We start from the raw sequence: 14,485 nt of genomic DNA, 5'->3' as shown, positions 1-14,485 counted from the left end.
GACTTGATTGATTTTGGGGGTAAAGACTGGAACTTTTCAGATACTAGGGACCAGAAAAATGCATTTCCCTGATATCCAAACAAAAAACGACTTTTTTGCTGAATGCATTTCCATGAATGCCATACAACCATAGGAAGACTGTGATTGATTTTGATTTTTTGAGTTTTGACATGAGCCACGTAAGAATAATGTAAGTGACCAGAAACAAGTATTTTTTTTATTGATTTCTTGACGATAACTTGAATGGAAGGGAATGGATCGCTTTGAAATTGTACCACAAGGTGCCATATCCCCACAGAAAGTTTGGGATTTATTTTGCAAGTTTCAACTTCAACCATTTAATTATAATCGACAAAAAAGTTACAATTTCTGTTCTGGTCACATTTTTATCCTGTGTCAAATATCTAATCGTAATCAAAATTCAAGATGTGTCAAGTTTACTCATGCCCCAATCGTTCATTCTTCAAAAAATGCGGTCGTATCAAGCTGCGCCCTGCGAGGCATTTTATTACATATTTTAACTATGTCGCTTATAAATTGGGAGGACCTTTCTGTCTAGAAAACGTATCATTTTATCTTTTATTAGAACGAGCTTACGATTTCTATAAAATACAACTACGGACTTCTCAACTGGATAAAACTTCCGAGAAGACTTTATTTTCAGGAAATTACAATTTTGCATGAATTGCTCAATTACATAACCTACATTGTCATAGTATAATCTATATTACGGATAATTAATTCTTCACGTATATATACTTTTGAATTAAGCTCTTCATGAATAAGCTTTATTGGTTGTATTGTATACAAAAATAAACATTATTTACATCATGTGATATAACCAAGATTAAAAAAACACTTTATTGAAAAAAATTTATCCCGGTTCAGAAAAAAATATGGTTAAATTCTAAAGTCAATAAAACCTGTCCGATTTGATGACATTTTCTGCTATCAATTTCAGACAAAGACTACATGTACACTATTCATGTATAATTTATACTACATAACGGTATTGTATTTTGGATTCCCGGCCCCAACTCGGTAACATATGTCCATTATCATGGTATGAATCATATATCCGTGATTTTAGATTCTAAAGCATGTGGTTGTCCTACTTTCCTTTGTGACAATTTTAATCCGAAATCCAAGACATACATGGTCTTCACTGTAAATGACGATGTTTCAATGTTGTCTAGGATTTATATTAATATACATACTAATAAACTTTGTGGCCTGCATAAATTTGAGCTCTATGCCATAGAAAACGAACGTAATTTTTCTATACCCACACTTGAAAAGTTGATATACAATGCAGTGATAGGTGTCCGCCTTCCTTAATTCCGTACACAAAAGGGACCATCCCTCCAATGTATACGCCACTAAATGGAATTTAAGGAAATGTTCATGGACTCTTTATTACATTTTCCTATTTGGACCTATTTCAGATTTTGATCCAAATCAACTTCGCATTACACGGACGGCATGGGAACATGGTGTACTCATCTCCTATCCGTTACTGCTCCTACACCACCAAATGGAATTAAATGAAATCTTCACAGAACTTTAATACATATTCCCATTATTTCACCTCCAATTTTAGATTTTGAACCGAATAAATTTGGAGGTCAAACAATGCATATATTATCGAATAGGGAGCTTGGGAATCAATTTATTGAACATTGTGCATAGCTTTTCTACTTTAAAGTCTGAAATTCAGCTCGATTTCAAATGCAACGTGAGGTATTAGACATGAAATTCAACTCATATGTCATAGATTATGTGATTATTACGGATAAATTATATAATGATCTGTCTGTCTGTTCACTCTACCTTGTGAAGCTCAGAATCCGCATACAGTTCATTGAAATTTATATGAATTTTTGATGTCGTATGCAGATGTGTGTGATATTGTACGACGTACAAAAAAAGTTGCGGGGATGTAACAGACAGACAGACAGATCATTTTTTAATTTATCGGCATCTATAGATATACAGATATATTTTTAAATGATGTTCAATGAGGCCCGGCCTCCATATATATATAAACGTCTAAATATGTTTAACATCACCAGAAGATGGTCAAATTTAAATTGAATATTTCGGGTAACTGATATCCTTCTTCAGCATAAAACTCATAAAACTTTATGAGCATAAAACACACAAAACTTCAAGATCAAAACAGATTCAGAAGCTGAATCGCGTATGCTGTGTGTGATTGTACCTTTATCAAAGGCTTACATAAGCAACTGATAAGGAGTCTAAATGAAAATAACAAAGGGGGTCTTTTCATCAAAATTAAAAGTAAAAATTAACTGCAGAAAACAATTTTTAAAAGAAAGTCCAATGATGTATAGCATGTAGTGCTGTACCAGCCTTAGACCATGACCTATTCCATCTGGAGAAGTTCTTTGTGATTTCTTCATCCAAATGCAAATCTTTGATCGTTCCCTCCGCGGGACCCGAACTCGTACCGCGAGGTAGGGCTTGGATAGAACAAAAAAATTTCCACGCGGAAATGTAAATTGAGCATGTTCTACACATGCTCATTGACTATCCTACAATTAGCCCAAAAGGGACTATGAGTAAATTCCACAGATTTATTCACAAAAGAACCATTCCTCAACTCTGCGACACCGTAGTAAACTTTGCCAATCAGATTTAAATTCCTAAATCGATTCCTTGTTCTGTTGAAATTTCTTCCACGCCTTTGTGATTTTGTACATTCCTGTGGCTTTAATGTCGTGTCCGCCTTTCCAAAGCATACAGACTAGGTTGTTTTACCACATTTTTCTCATAGCCCTTTGGTTTTTTGAGAATGGTTCATGAGATATTTTCTAAATAATTTAAAATTCAATAAGTTACAATTGGTACCTGGCTTGGTACCGTAACTCTGCGATTCAAACATTACACGAATCAATTATTAATCCAATAGAATTTATACTATTAACATTTGGACTGTAATTCATTGGAAATTAAATCATAATGAAAATCTCTTATTATTGAACAGGTTATAAAAACCTGGTTATGGCCAGTTAACACTTTACTTTATCGAAGTGCGCTATTTTCATAAGTCCGAATTCTATGCTTTACTATCGCTTGTCGTCCGTTAAATGAGTGTTTTTCCTCTTCTATCATTTGGCTTCCTAGCTTCTGTGTAGTGTCGTGTCAACTGACTCGCGAATACACTGAAATATATCTTAGAGCGAAAACGTCTTGTGAAGTCAGATTATGATGAATGCATGTTATGGTGATGTAAAAGATTCTTATACAACTAAATCGTTATAGATACTCGTTATTGTTTTATAAACAATAAAGTCCTTGCAAATTTATCAACATTTCAACTTCCATAACTATAGCATAGGTTGGCAACTTTTAAGAGTAGGATAATTATTATCTCGAGCCAAGATTTAACAATCAAAATATCATTACTCGTGCCAGAGCGTTCTATTGCACAAGTAATGATATTTTGATTGATCAATTGATTATCATTGTTTTTATAATATAGTTTTTCTCTACAATTTATTACTATTTTCAACATAAAGTTTGTGACCAGCTAATTGATTTTAATTTTGTGACATTTTGGCGGGAAAAAAGTACAGGATTATATCGAAACTTATTACAAAAGGGATATTCAATAAACCACTGTGGTCTATATAATGCGTGTTTCCTTTGACTGAAAAGTATCATCTTGTAGCATTTGCATATACATGTACACATGTATATATAAGTCTGAAATTGCTACGTAGTCAGGTACAAAAATGTATTGACGAAATACGTTATTCTCTGTACCTTTATTTGGTAAATGATCACGAGAATGAAGAATCAGTGAAGCAATAGATTAAATAGCTGTCTTTGTAAGAATCATGCAAAATCTGAAAAATGTGATACACCCCCCCAAAAAAATACATATTTTTATTTTTGTAATTAAGTTGTCTATGGGTCTATACTATAAAATGTGTAATTATTCATTCAAATTTGCCTGTTCGTAAGAGATATCGACATTGAAAATACAGTGATTGTATTATATCTGAGCGCCATTTACAGAGTTACCTCCCTTAATTTTGAAATCTACAGTGCATTCTATATATTTTTTCTCCTAAGAGCACGGGTTATATGAAAAACCACATGTTTATTTCTGTTTACTATGACATTTCAAACAAAATATCAAAAATAAAAATATGTAGGTTTTTTTTACCCATGAATCACATTTTGCATGATTCCTAGCTGGAGTACTACTTAACAGTTTTGTGTTTAACAGATTTTTCAAATTTTCATTCTTTTTATTGATAGATTAACGGAAATATTTCAATTTAAAACTATGTGAGAGATGTGGAAAATCTGCATGTTAAATATACTGTTTAGAAAATCCTGCATATTACAATATAATTTTTTCAATTTTTCCTTTAATATTCAAAGTGTTATCGTACAAAGGGTAAACATAGCTGAATGAGCGAATTAACAGGAATTCCGGACAACTTTTTGAATTGTACAAAAATAATACCACCAATCTCATGTTTTTAAAATTACAGTTAAAGTGATACAGGTAGGTTATAATTTCGTAGATCTTTTTTTTTAATGGCAGTACAAACATGTGCATCTATCAATTTAGGGTTGATAAGTTTTGCTTTGCTTAAATGCAAATGTTACCAGACAAATTGACTGATGTGTTAAGAAAAAAAACCTTCTCCTTTGAAAAGTTCAGCCGTAAACTTTTGAAAAATCAGCAGTATCTTCCGCAAAATGTCTCAAAGAGTCGTCAAAACGGAAACTTTTAGTCTCGGATGCGTTGAATAACTAGTCGGTCTATCTGGGTAACTTTTGCATTCTTAACCACTTGATGAATCTCACTGAACCATTGTGGGAACTATTAAGTAACATCACCGAAGAGACAACTGTTCTGAAATTGGACTTTTCATTAGAGTACTCTGGTTGTGATGTTATGTTGTAGCTACGAAATCATTTGTCACCTTGCACGTGTTGATTTGTTGTGAAACTATCTGATACTGGTAATGCCCTTGTAATATTAATTGGTTTCCATCAAAGGAGGATTGACCTCGGCATTAGCTCTAGTATTGAGGACATAATTTGTATCCCCAGCTCCTTTTAAACTGCGTGTGACTTACTTTTTGTATAAAGATTAATACGTTAAAGCTTGTATTCTATAAAATAGAATTAGGACGTGAAAGCCGGAATATGTATTGATATACAGTTTTACCATTATTTGATATATCTCGATTGGTGTTTATGAAAAACAGAGGACACAAACCTGACCTGAAGCGTCCTGCTTCCCACTGAACAAACCTTACCACCGTACCCGTTTTAAGCTCCCAGTTCAGCCTTACTGGCATATTAGAAATGGTTGTCTACAAGAAGTGCGCCCAGTTACCGGTTTATCTAAACCGCGCTCCGTCCAACCTTACAGGCGTACCTGATGCATGTTCTTAGTCCAATCTTATAGGTGTAACTTATACACGGTTTTAGTCCGACCTTACTGGTTTATCTCGTTCGTGTTCTCTGCCAAACCTAGACATTTTTTGTTAATTTTTCGTATGAGAATGTGACCAATTTTCCAATAAAAAGGACGGGTACTAAAACCATGTGCTATGTACTATAGTTGAGAATTTTCAGTTCTATCACATACATGTATACGTCGATAAAATGAAAGTTCTTAACTATAGTACATTGATTGAGATTATCAGTGGTAGATCTAGTTGAGTGCAGGGGGTTGGCACCCCTCCTTTTTATTGGAAAATATACCAACTTGATGTGTGAAATTGACAAAAAAATGTTCTTACACCCCCCTTTTTCCATGGAACCCACGTTTTCACCCCTCCTTTTCCTCGCCCCTGATTACGAAGTTGACTTTCTGGCAATATGTTAAATTGGTTTTGATATTAATAAACAAACAAAAATCAATTAAGTGACCGTGTTACTTTAGGTGCATATTGACTTCGATTTGGGACTGTTTTCTTAGATATTTTAATTACTGAAAGTTTCGTAAGTATTTTCTAAATACAAGGAAAGGAAACTACGAACTCTGTAATTTGTTTCGTTGTTACAATGTATATATGAAGGAAGTAATTCTTGAGAGTTTTAAATAAGAGTCCCATGATGGTCATACTACAAGTTTGACATATGACCATCTTCAGAAGTCTATTAATAGAAAATGTCATTATTTCTTTTGATGCGACACTACAATGCTCACAATGATGAGTTGCCAATTTAACTTCCCTAAGTTATAAATAGATATTCTTCGTTTTGTTAAAATTATAGTGTTTCTACTTGATTATTTTGATCATACAACGAACCTTCCTGTTGAATCAGACCTTTTATTCAATCGGTATTTTATAAGTGATACAAAATTTGTCACTTGCTCACAGTTTAATCGTTTCGTATACGTACTTTTTGAGTATTTTCCCCCAAATTGTGGGGATTCCGTGAAAATTTATTTTGTAATTTCCTTTTGGTAGATTTTTTTGTCGAAACTCGAAAGTAAGATCATGGGTTTCGTATTACTGTTTCGAGATTCACTTTTCGTCCTGTACACTGTATATAAAACTGCAACAACGCGCAACACATTAGTGTGTGTTAGAACACAAAGAAACAACATACATTTATAGCTTCTGTTTTCTGTTACAATGTTTAAAGTGTTTCTCTTAAGGCCTTACTCATGTCTAAATATATAAAATGAATTCATGAGCTCTTTTGGGTCAAGATATGTACACGCATACGTTTGTAAATCAGTAAAGACCTTTGCGTGAGGAGAATTTTCAATAGAAGCAGAGCTAATCACGGTGGTCTACCTTTGTTTTACGTGACACAGTTTAGTTTTTGGCATGTCAAAAATGTCTAGATGTATATCTGTTATGACATATATTTAAACAAAGATTTTGAGGTAAAAAATGTATAGGGTTATAATAGGGGTAGCCTGATACTGGTCTGTGTAGGTTAACGATACTAGAATACATAGAAGCTAGTGGGGGATCCATGCAGGGAGCACGGGGTTGGCATCTCCTCCTTTTTATTAAAAACAATGTCATTTCAATGTGTAAAATTGACATAAAATGGTAAATAATAACCTAGCACCCCCTTTTTCTGAGGAACTTCGGCTGGCACCCTTCCTTTCTAAAGTGTCTTAATCCGCCCTTTGAAGGATACCACTCTGTATATAACTTTCAATGTATACAACCTCCTTGATGGCAAATTTCTCTTAACATTTGGTATAAAAATTTCATTTGCTATAATTTAATGTGATTTGTTACATTGGTCAAGCTTTCTGTTTGATTGGGGCTCTTTTAGCAAACCAGCTCTTTTCACAAAAAATCGTAAGTGTAAAATTAGTCGTAAGTTATAACGTCATTGTAAATCAAAGTATTGTAACGTCACAACTTACGACTAATTTTACACTACGATTTTTTGTGAAAAGGACCACACGACAGGTTATTTTGTATAACCTAGCTTGTAACTATGATGTCATTATGACGTCGACTGGTCGGCACTCTACGATTCAAAACAAAGTAACATTTTGACTACAGATTAATCCTATGATATTTTGACTGTCATACATTAGAAATTTTAATTTAAAAATTATAAGGAATGTTAGGTTATACTCAATAATCTGGTTGGTCCAGTTTAATATGATGAAGGTGAAACCTTTTAACGCTCCCGAAGAAAAATTAATAAAAACAAATTTTTTGTCAGCTCTTATTTGATATGTTATATCTTCAAGTATGGTAAATTTTGTAATGATATATATTTGCCCTAAAGCATTGTACTAATTGTCATGGTCTGATATGTCTATTGGCCGAAATGTCCGGCATTCATAAAGGATTATTGGTTTTCGTGGTCCGAAATGTCTTTGGTTTGAATCGTCCGGCACTGGTTAACATTATCGTTCTTAAAATTTGCGAAACGTCTTAAAAGATTTCTTTTATTGTATTTAGCTTCGCTGCATTCTGTTTCGTTTAGTATAGTTCAGTTATGTTTTTATAACGATTTGATTCATTTTATCGAATTGTTTCGTTTCAATTCTTTCTTTTATCGATTATTTTCGTTTCGTTTTGCCAGCACTCCACAGTGTTGTAGAACCGCCTAATTTTGGTCTTGTAGTCTGATGCTTTGTAACATTTATCACTTTAAAAAATTGTCAACCATCTGTAAATCTATATATCTAGAAATAGCTCAAGCCAAGGCCTTCAGGATGCAGTAAAAAATTTCTGGAAAAAAATTACCCACAGCATATAGGGTTACCACAGAAACCATGCAAAAATATGCGAAAATTTGCAAAAAAGTTCATAAAATCAGGTTTGAAAATATCAAATTTCCCGCAAAATATCTGAAATTTTTATTTCATCCCCTGCAACTGTTCAAACTTTTTCCTTCGAAAACCACTTCCTCATATGGGCATCGCCGGTTAGATTTTCAGCTCCTGAAAATGCAGGTACAAACCGGATATTGATGCTTTTTCTCGCCATAAGGATACTGAATCAAGTTGATAATACAACCATAAAAGCTCCCTACGGGAGCGTATCATTTTTATAAACCGCTATACTGCCGCAAACCAGGTTATTTCGTATAACCTGTCAAAAACAAATAGAAACATTCCTAAAATAATTTAAGTTGATTGTTTATTTCTCGTTTATTTTTAACAAACCAACTTGGTTCTCTACTACGGGGCGCCGAATCATGGAACTATTGTGGTTTTGTACTCAGAATTCAATTTTGTACAGGCAAAAGTGAATTTTGTTCAACAAAAATTAGTTCAAAGTAATCTTTCAGTGGACAAAAGTTTCATTTTCGTATCACAGACTTTACTTTTGTTACCTAATTTGAATATTGGGTAACAAAAGTCAATTTTGTATGCAATTTTGTGTCGCAAAATTCAATTTTGTGCCACAAAAGTCAATTTTGTATGAAAATTAGTTTACAGAATCCTCTGGATAACTAATTTGCTTACACAATTGGCTATTGTGACACCAAATAGACTTTTGTGACACAAAATTTATTTTGTCTCACAAAATTTATTTTTGTGGCACACAATTGACTTTTGTGACACGAAATTGAATTTTGTTATTTGATTTCAATATCAGGAAACAAATGTCAGTTTAATTAATATTTGCATACCTATTTGACAAAATTTAATTTTGTCATGACAAAAATGAATTTTGTCATTACAAAATTGAAGTGATCATAAAACAAGTCTGTATAACATAGTTTTGTACCACAAAAAATGATTTTGTTAGGACGGAATTCAATTTTGTGTACACAAAATTGATTTTGATTACAAAAAAAACAGGTTCCATTCGGCGCCCCGTGCTGTACCGCCAATAACGTCGATCAGCTCGCAATCCGCAGTACAAATAGAACTAAATGAGGCTTTGATGAAGGAGCAACTCTTAAGTTACTTTTTGAACTTAACAGATTAGAAATTAAATTTAACAGTAACGCTCGCAAAACCAACTTTGGACGGTTTGTGCGTCATAAACTGCCCCAAAGTTGGTTAGTTCGCATATAGATATTAGCTTATCAATTTTCTTTTGGTAATTAGTTTTGTTTATTCATTCGTTCGTTCGTTAGTTTGTTTGTTTGTTTTGCTTTGTTTTGTTTTGTTTTGTTTTGGTTTTGTTTTTTGTTTTGTTTTTTTTTCTTTTCTTGTAGACTTCCTGTATGTTTTGTTTGTACTTATAATCTTCATGAAATTAAGAGTGTTATTTTGCTCGTTCCTATGGTTGCTTTTGTTTATTCATTTACATGTATTTACGTGTTGTTTTTTTTACCTCTATATTCCTACATCCTTGCATTGTTTATATCAAATCGTCATTACAGCCAATGTATATTATCCGTTTATCAACACGTCCGACTTAGGTCATGCCCAAAACGCCCAATTGAGTACTGACAAACAGGGTCTCAACCCATTGACAACGTCTATTTCTGGTCATTTCATCACACTCTCCTTATGTCGTTACTGATCTTCGATCTTCCGATGTTTACTTATTTTGACGACGTATATATGCTGATTCGTGACCGATAAATTAAAGTTCTGGTTCTTTTACTTACCATTAGTTTGTCATATTATAAGTAATAACTATATAGATATTTGTACTCAATCTTGCAATCACTACTGTATCTACTAGATTTTTATTAACTTTTAAAAGCCTTCTTTTTAAATGTATATATTACTTTAAAACGTTGTTTATGTTTATGACAGTAGTATTTATAAAGTTGATGTCATAGTCTAGTTATCTTTTTGTTTGTCGCTCCTGGCCGATTTCATTTTCTTTTTTATTGTATCTTGTTTATTGTACTATTACCTGCTTATGTAGGTCAAAGAAGACTTATTTCATCAGCTTTATCTTTGTACATATACGAACATGTATATATCACTTTCAATGTTATGTAATGATGTGAAACCACATAGCGCAAGGTTGTAAAACGTAATAATCTTTCCTTTCAAACCATATCCAGTGAAGTATAAACATCAGCTCCTATGTTGTTGTTCACTACTTTAATCTATATGGTGATACATTGTACAAGGAAATATTTCATAATCAAAAATTACCAGAAGAGCGATTAGGATATCAAATCATAATCCTATTTGAACTAGTTTCGACAATAGTGTACGCTCTCAGAATTAGTATAAATTGATCGGAAATCTGGTCCAGATGTCACAAAAGTTGATAAATACTTAAGTCTGAGAGAATTCTTAACTTCCATGGTAACATCAATCAAAGTCGTTGGAATTTATGACGTCACAAACAGACTTAAGTAATTTCTTTCAAGTTTTGAGGCGCTGGAGCCTGCACCCAACTAAATGTATTACATGTAGCAGTTACTGTCATGTTTGTACTGATTTACTTGTTTACTCCACATAGGTCACTGACAAGTCCTCTCCATCTCACCTCACTCAAGTCTTTGATAGTTGGCGTACATTGTTCCAGTTGTATCCACTTTCATTCATTTCATTTTAAGTACTCTTTATTAGTGTATCATTTTAGTTAAGGTGTCCATTGTATGGCTCGACAGGTGATGTTATTTCTGCCTTTGCGATGTGTATGCAATGCCATTACTGTTATTTCTGCCTTTTCGATGTGTATGCAACGCCATTACTGTTATTTCTGCCTTTGCGATGTGTATGCCCTGGCCATTACTGTTATTTCTGCCTTTGCGATGTGTATGCCCTGGCCATTACTATTTCTTCAACCTTACTTTTTGCATGATTGATATTTTATTTGTTCTCTCACAAAAACGTTCATTAGTGATTTCATTTGGGCACCACATTGACGGATATTTCTCAGACACGTGTTTGTGAAGGCATTGTCAAGTTGTGTATTATTAACTTCTATGACGTTAATGTTTATGTATTAATTCTCAGAACTTTAGGTCTTTATTCGACGACAGATATTAACTATGGAAAAAAAAAGAAAATACTAAAAGAAGCTTCGGCATTTTTAAAAAGCTGGCAACACAGAAAGTAGAATAAATGAGAAATATTACTATGATCAAGACTCTAGTACATTTGTATTACCAAAGCTTGAAATCAAGATTAAATGCATACCGAATCTTGTGAGTTTTATTGCTAATAAGAATAATAAAGTATTTGCTCATGAAAAATTTTGGGTTCCCTTACATACTGTGTTTCAGTAACATCTTTTACTTTTTATGCTACGGAATTTGTTGAGCATACATATTAGCATTTTTTTAATTAGGTACAGCATGTAAACGTTGAATGAAAAAGTATATGAAAGTGTACAGTAAATGAATGTGAATATATTTATCTATATTCATATATATTTCATATCATAATAAATTTAAAACCAATATTGTCAGTATTGATAGTTATAAGTTAATATTGTCAGACAGTGTATGTTAACATTGTCAGACAGTATAAGTTAAAATTGTCAGACAATATAAGTTAACTTATCTTTAAACATGTACATCTTTGTCAGTTGATGTAAGGATGAAATATAAAATCCCGACAATATATAAAATTGATAAAAGATGAAAAAAAGCTGGGTATTATCTATTTTATGGTGCTTATGTTTTATGTATTGATTCTCATAACTTTTCATTCTTTACTCTTTGTTGAAACGGAGTCTTGTCTTTGTTGTTGTTTTAGCTAGAATTGATGTCTTTTTTGTATTTGTTCTTGAGTGTGGGATATGAGAGCAATATAATCAGCAGGTCATCGAGTTGGTTCATGAGATGCCACTGGATTCCATTTTTATGGTATTCCAAAGTGTTCTAGATGTTTCCATAGGGTCTCTTTATCAAGTCTATCAAAAGCTTTTTAAAGTTTATATAATTGACGTAATGTGATTTGTTTGTTCTATCATCATGCGCAAAGTGGTAAATACATGATCTTTCTATTCTAAACCCTGCGAGTTGGTCTCGAAGTTTTGACCCACTGTTGTTTTAATACGGTCCATGCTATATGATTCTGTTAAGGACTTTTACTGGGATTTAGAGACTGTAGTTTTTGCATTGGCTCAAGTCTCTTTTTTGGGGGAGTGTAATAATGTTACCTTTTTTCTGTTTTGTGGTAATTTATCCATCTCCCATTTTGTAAAGCTAGACGAGTTGGGGAATTTTAGATGGTGTTTAAGGGCCTGTTTTAATGCCTCTTGCTGGTACCATGTCTGGCCATGGAGATTTGCCATTTCTGAAGTCTTAATTGCTTTAATGATTTCTTCTATTGATGGTGTACGTGGAGCAGTCGATATCAAAGTGATTTAGAGCTGGTTGTATGTCAGCCATTGTTTCTGGTCCAGGACTATTTGGAAGTTCTTTAAAATGCTCTGTCCCATCTCTGCTTTTGTGTGCAGTACTGCTTTCAAAATGGACACGTTGGTCTGACGGTATCCCTTCTAATGCCAACTATAATAAGTTATCCAATTATTATCATATAACTATAAAGTTCAGGGCTCTTTGGTTCACATTGAGAATTTAGTCAGAGCGGTCTGTTCTTCGTTAATAATGTAAAATATAAATCAAAATAATAATTTTGATACCGTACAAAGAAGCCCTGACTAACCTGACTGGATTTCCAGTTTTTGTCTTATATAATCAACTTAGACTTAGTTTTTTTTACCCCTCTTTTGGAGCCGCCCATGACACCACTAACAAAATGCATTAATTGTGTATCTAAACAAGAACACTATTGGACAAATTAGCCTCATATTAATATATGAAAATTTAAAAACAATAAAAAAAAAACATACGTTTTTTTTGTCAATGAAACTCAAAACATTTAGTTAGTGTAAACAGATTTGCGGTTAACTTAAGATTCAGTTTATAAAAATAAGTCTATGCTGGATTTTAAAAAGTCTAAGTTACATGGTTAAAGAGGTGGGCAACCAGATAGATGAGGTAAGCAACCTGATAGACAAGGTAGGCAATCTGATAGACGAGGTAGACAACCCGATAGACGAGGTATGCAACCTGATAGACGAGGTAGGCAATCTGATAGACGATATAGGCAACTTGATAGACGATATAGGCAATCTGATAGACGAGGTATGCAACCTGATAGACGATATAGGCAATCTGATAGACGAGGTAGGCAACCTGATAGACCAGGTTAGCAACCTAATAGACGAGGTAGGCAACCTGAAAGACGAGGAAAACAACCTGATAGACGAGGTATGCAACCTGATAGACGATATAGGCAATCTGATAAATGAGGTAGGCAATCTGCATGATAGACGAGGTAGGCAACCTGAAAGACGAGAAAAACAACCTGATTGACGAGGTAAACAACCTGATAGACGAGGGTGGCAACCTGATAGGCGAGGGTGGCAACCTGATAGGCGAGGGTGGCAACCTGATAGGCGGTTTGCTCATTAATCAGTATTTTCGATAGTGATCTAAACCTTAACACACAGGGAAGATTTACCACATTACCGGATCTTGAAACTATTTTAGGAAATGTATTCGAAGAAATACAATTAAACGGGCGTTGTATGTAGACACATCTTTATTGGTACTTTTTACATTGTGGGAGAAATGTAATACTAAACTTACTCTGCATAAACAAGGATCAAAAAGAAAATTGCCATTACATGTATGTAATAATGAACTATCTATCCATACAAATCAATTTTATAGCATATCTATTTGTAAAGGCATAGTACTAGTACTTATAGTATAACACAATAAAAATCCGGCTCACCGTGTCTGTCTGGAGCAAAGCAGTGTCTGTTTCGATTGGTCACACGTTTCCGTCATAAAATGCCATAGCAGACTTGGCGATATAGATTTTGGTCTGACTGACCGACTGCATATAGAATATTTTGACTTTTCTCACATGTTGAACAAGAAAATGTGAAAATTTCTATCCGACCAAATAATTTTTTCTGACATATCCTTCGGTCAGACACATTTAGCTATGACTACCATATGACGTAAAACCATAATCAATCAATGAATAAACCATGTAATCATTTATGAGATTAAACTTTATATTGATATAACCGGTAATATTTTAATT

The 14,485-nt window shown here is 33.4% G+C and overlaps 1 long non-coding RNA gene across 1 annotated transcript; it reads right to left on the bottom strand.

Moving 5' to 3' along the window:
- Window positions 1-9,204: 9,204 nt before the first annotated feature.
- On the bottom strand, window positions 9,205-14,385 carry LOC148603209 (uncharacterized). The gene is made up of 3 exons (XR_015916744.1): window positions 14,168-14,385; window positions 12,522-12,873; window positions 9,205-11,404 (listed from the first exon to the last, which is right to left on the bottom strand). It is a non-coding gene; the product is annotated as an uncharacterized LOC148603209 (long non-coding RNA).
- Window positions 14,386-14,485: the final 100 nt, after the last annotated feature.

This window comes from Perna viridis, chromosome 11, assembly GCF_037379345.1.
Source record: "Perna viridis isolate PV_CMFRI_1.1 ecotype Kerala chromosome 11, ASM3737934v1, whole genome shotgun sequence".
Taxonomy (NCBI): Eukaryota; Metazoa; Mollusca; class Bivalvia; order Mytilida; family Mytilidae; genus Perna; species Perna viridis.
This window is presented reverse-complemented; position numbering and strand designations above follow the sequence as displayed.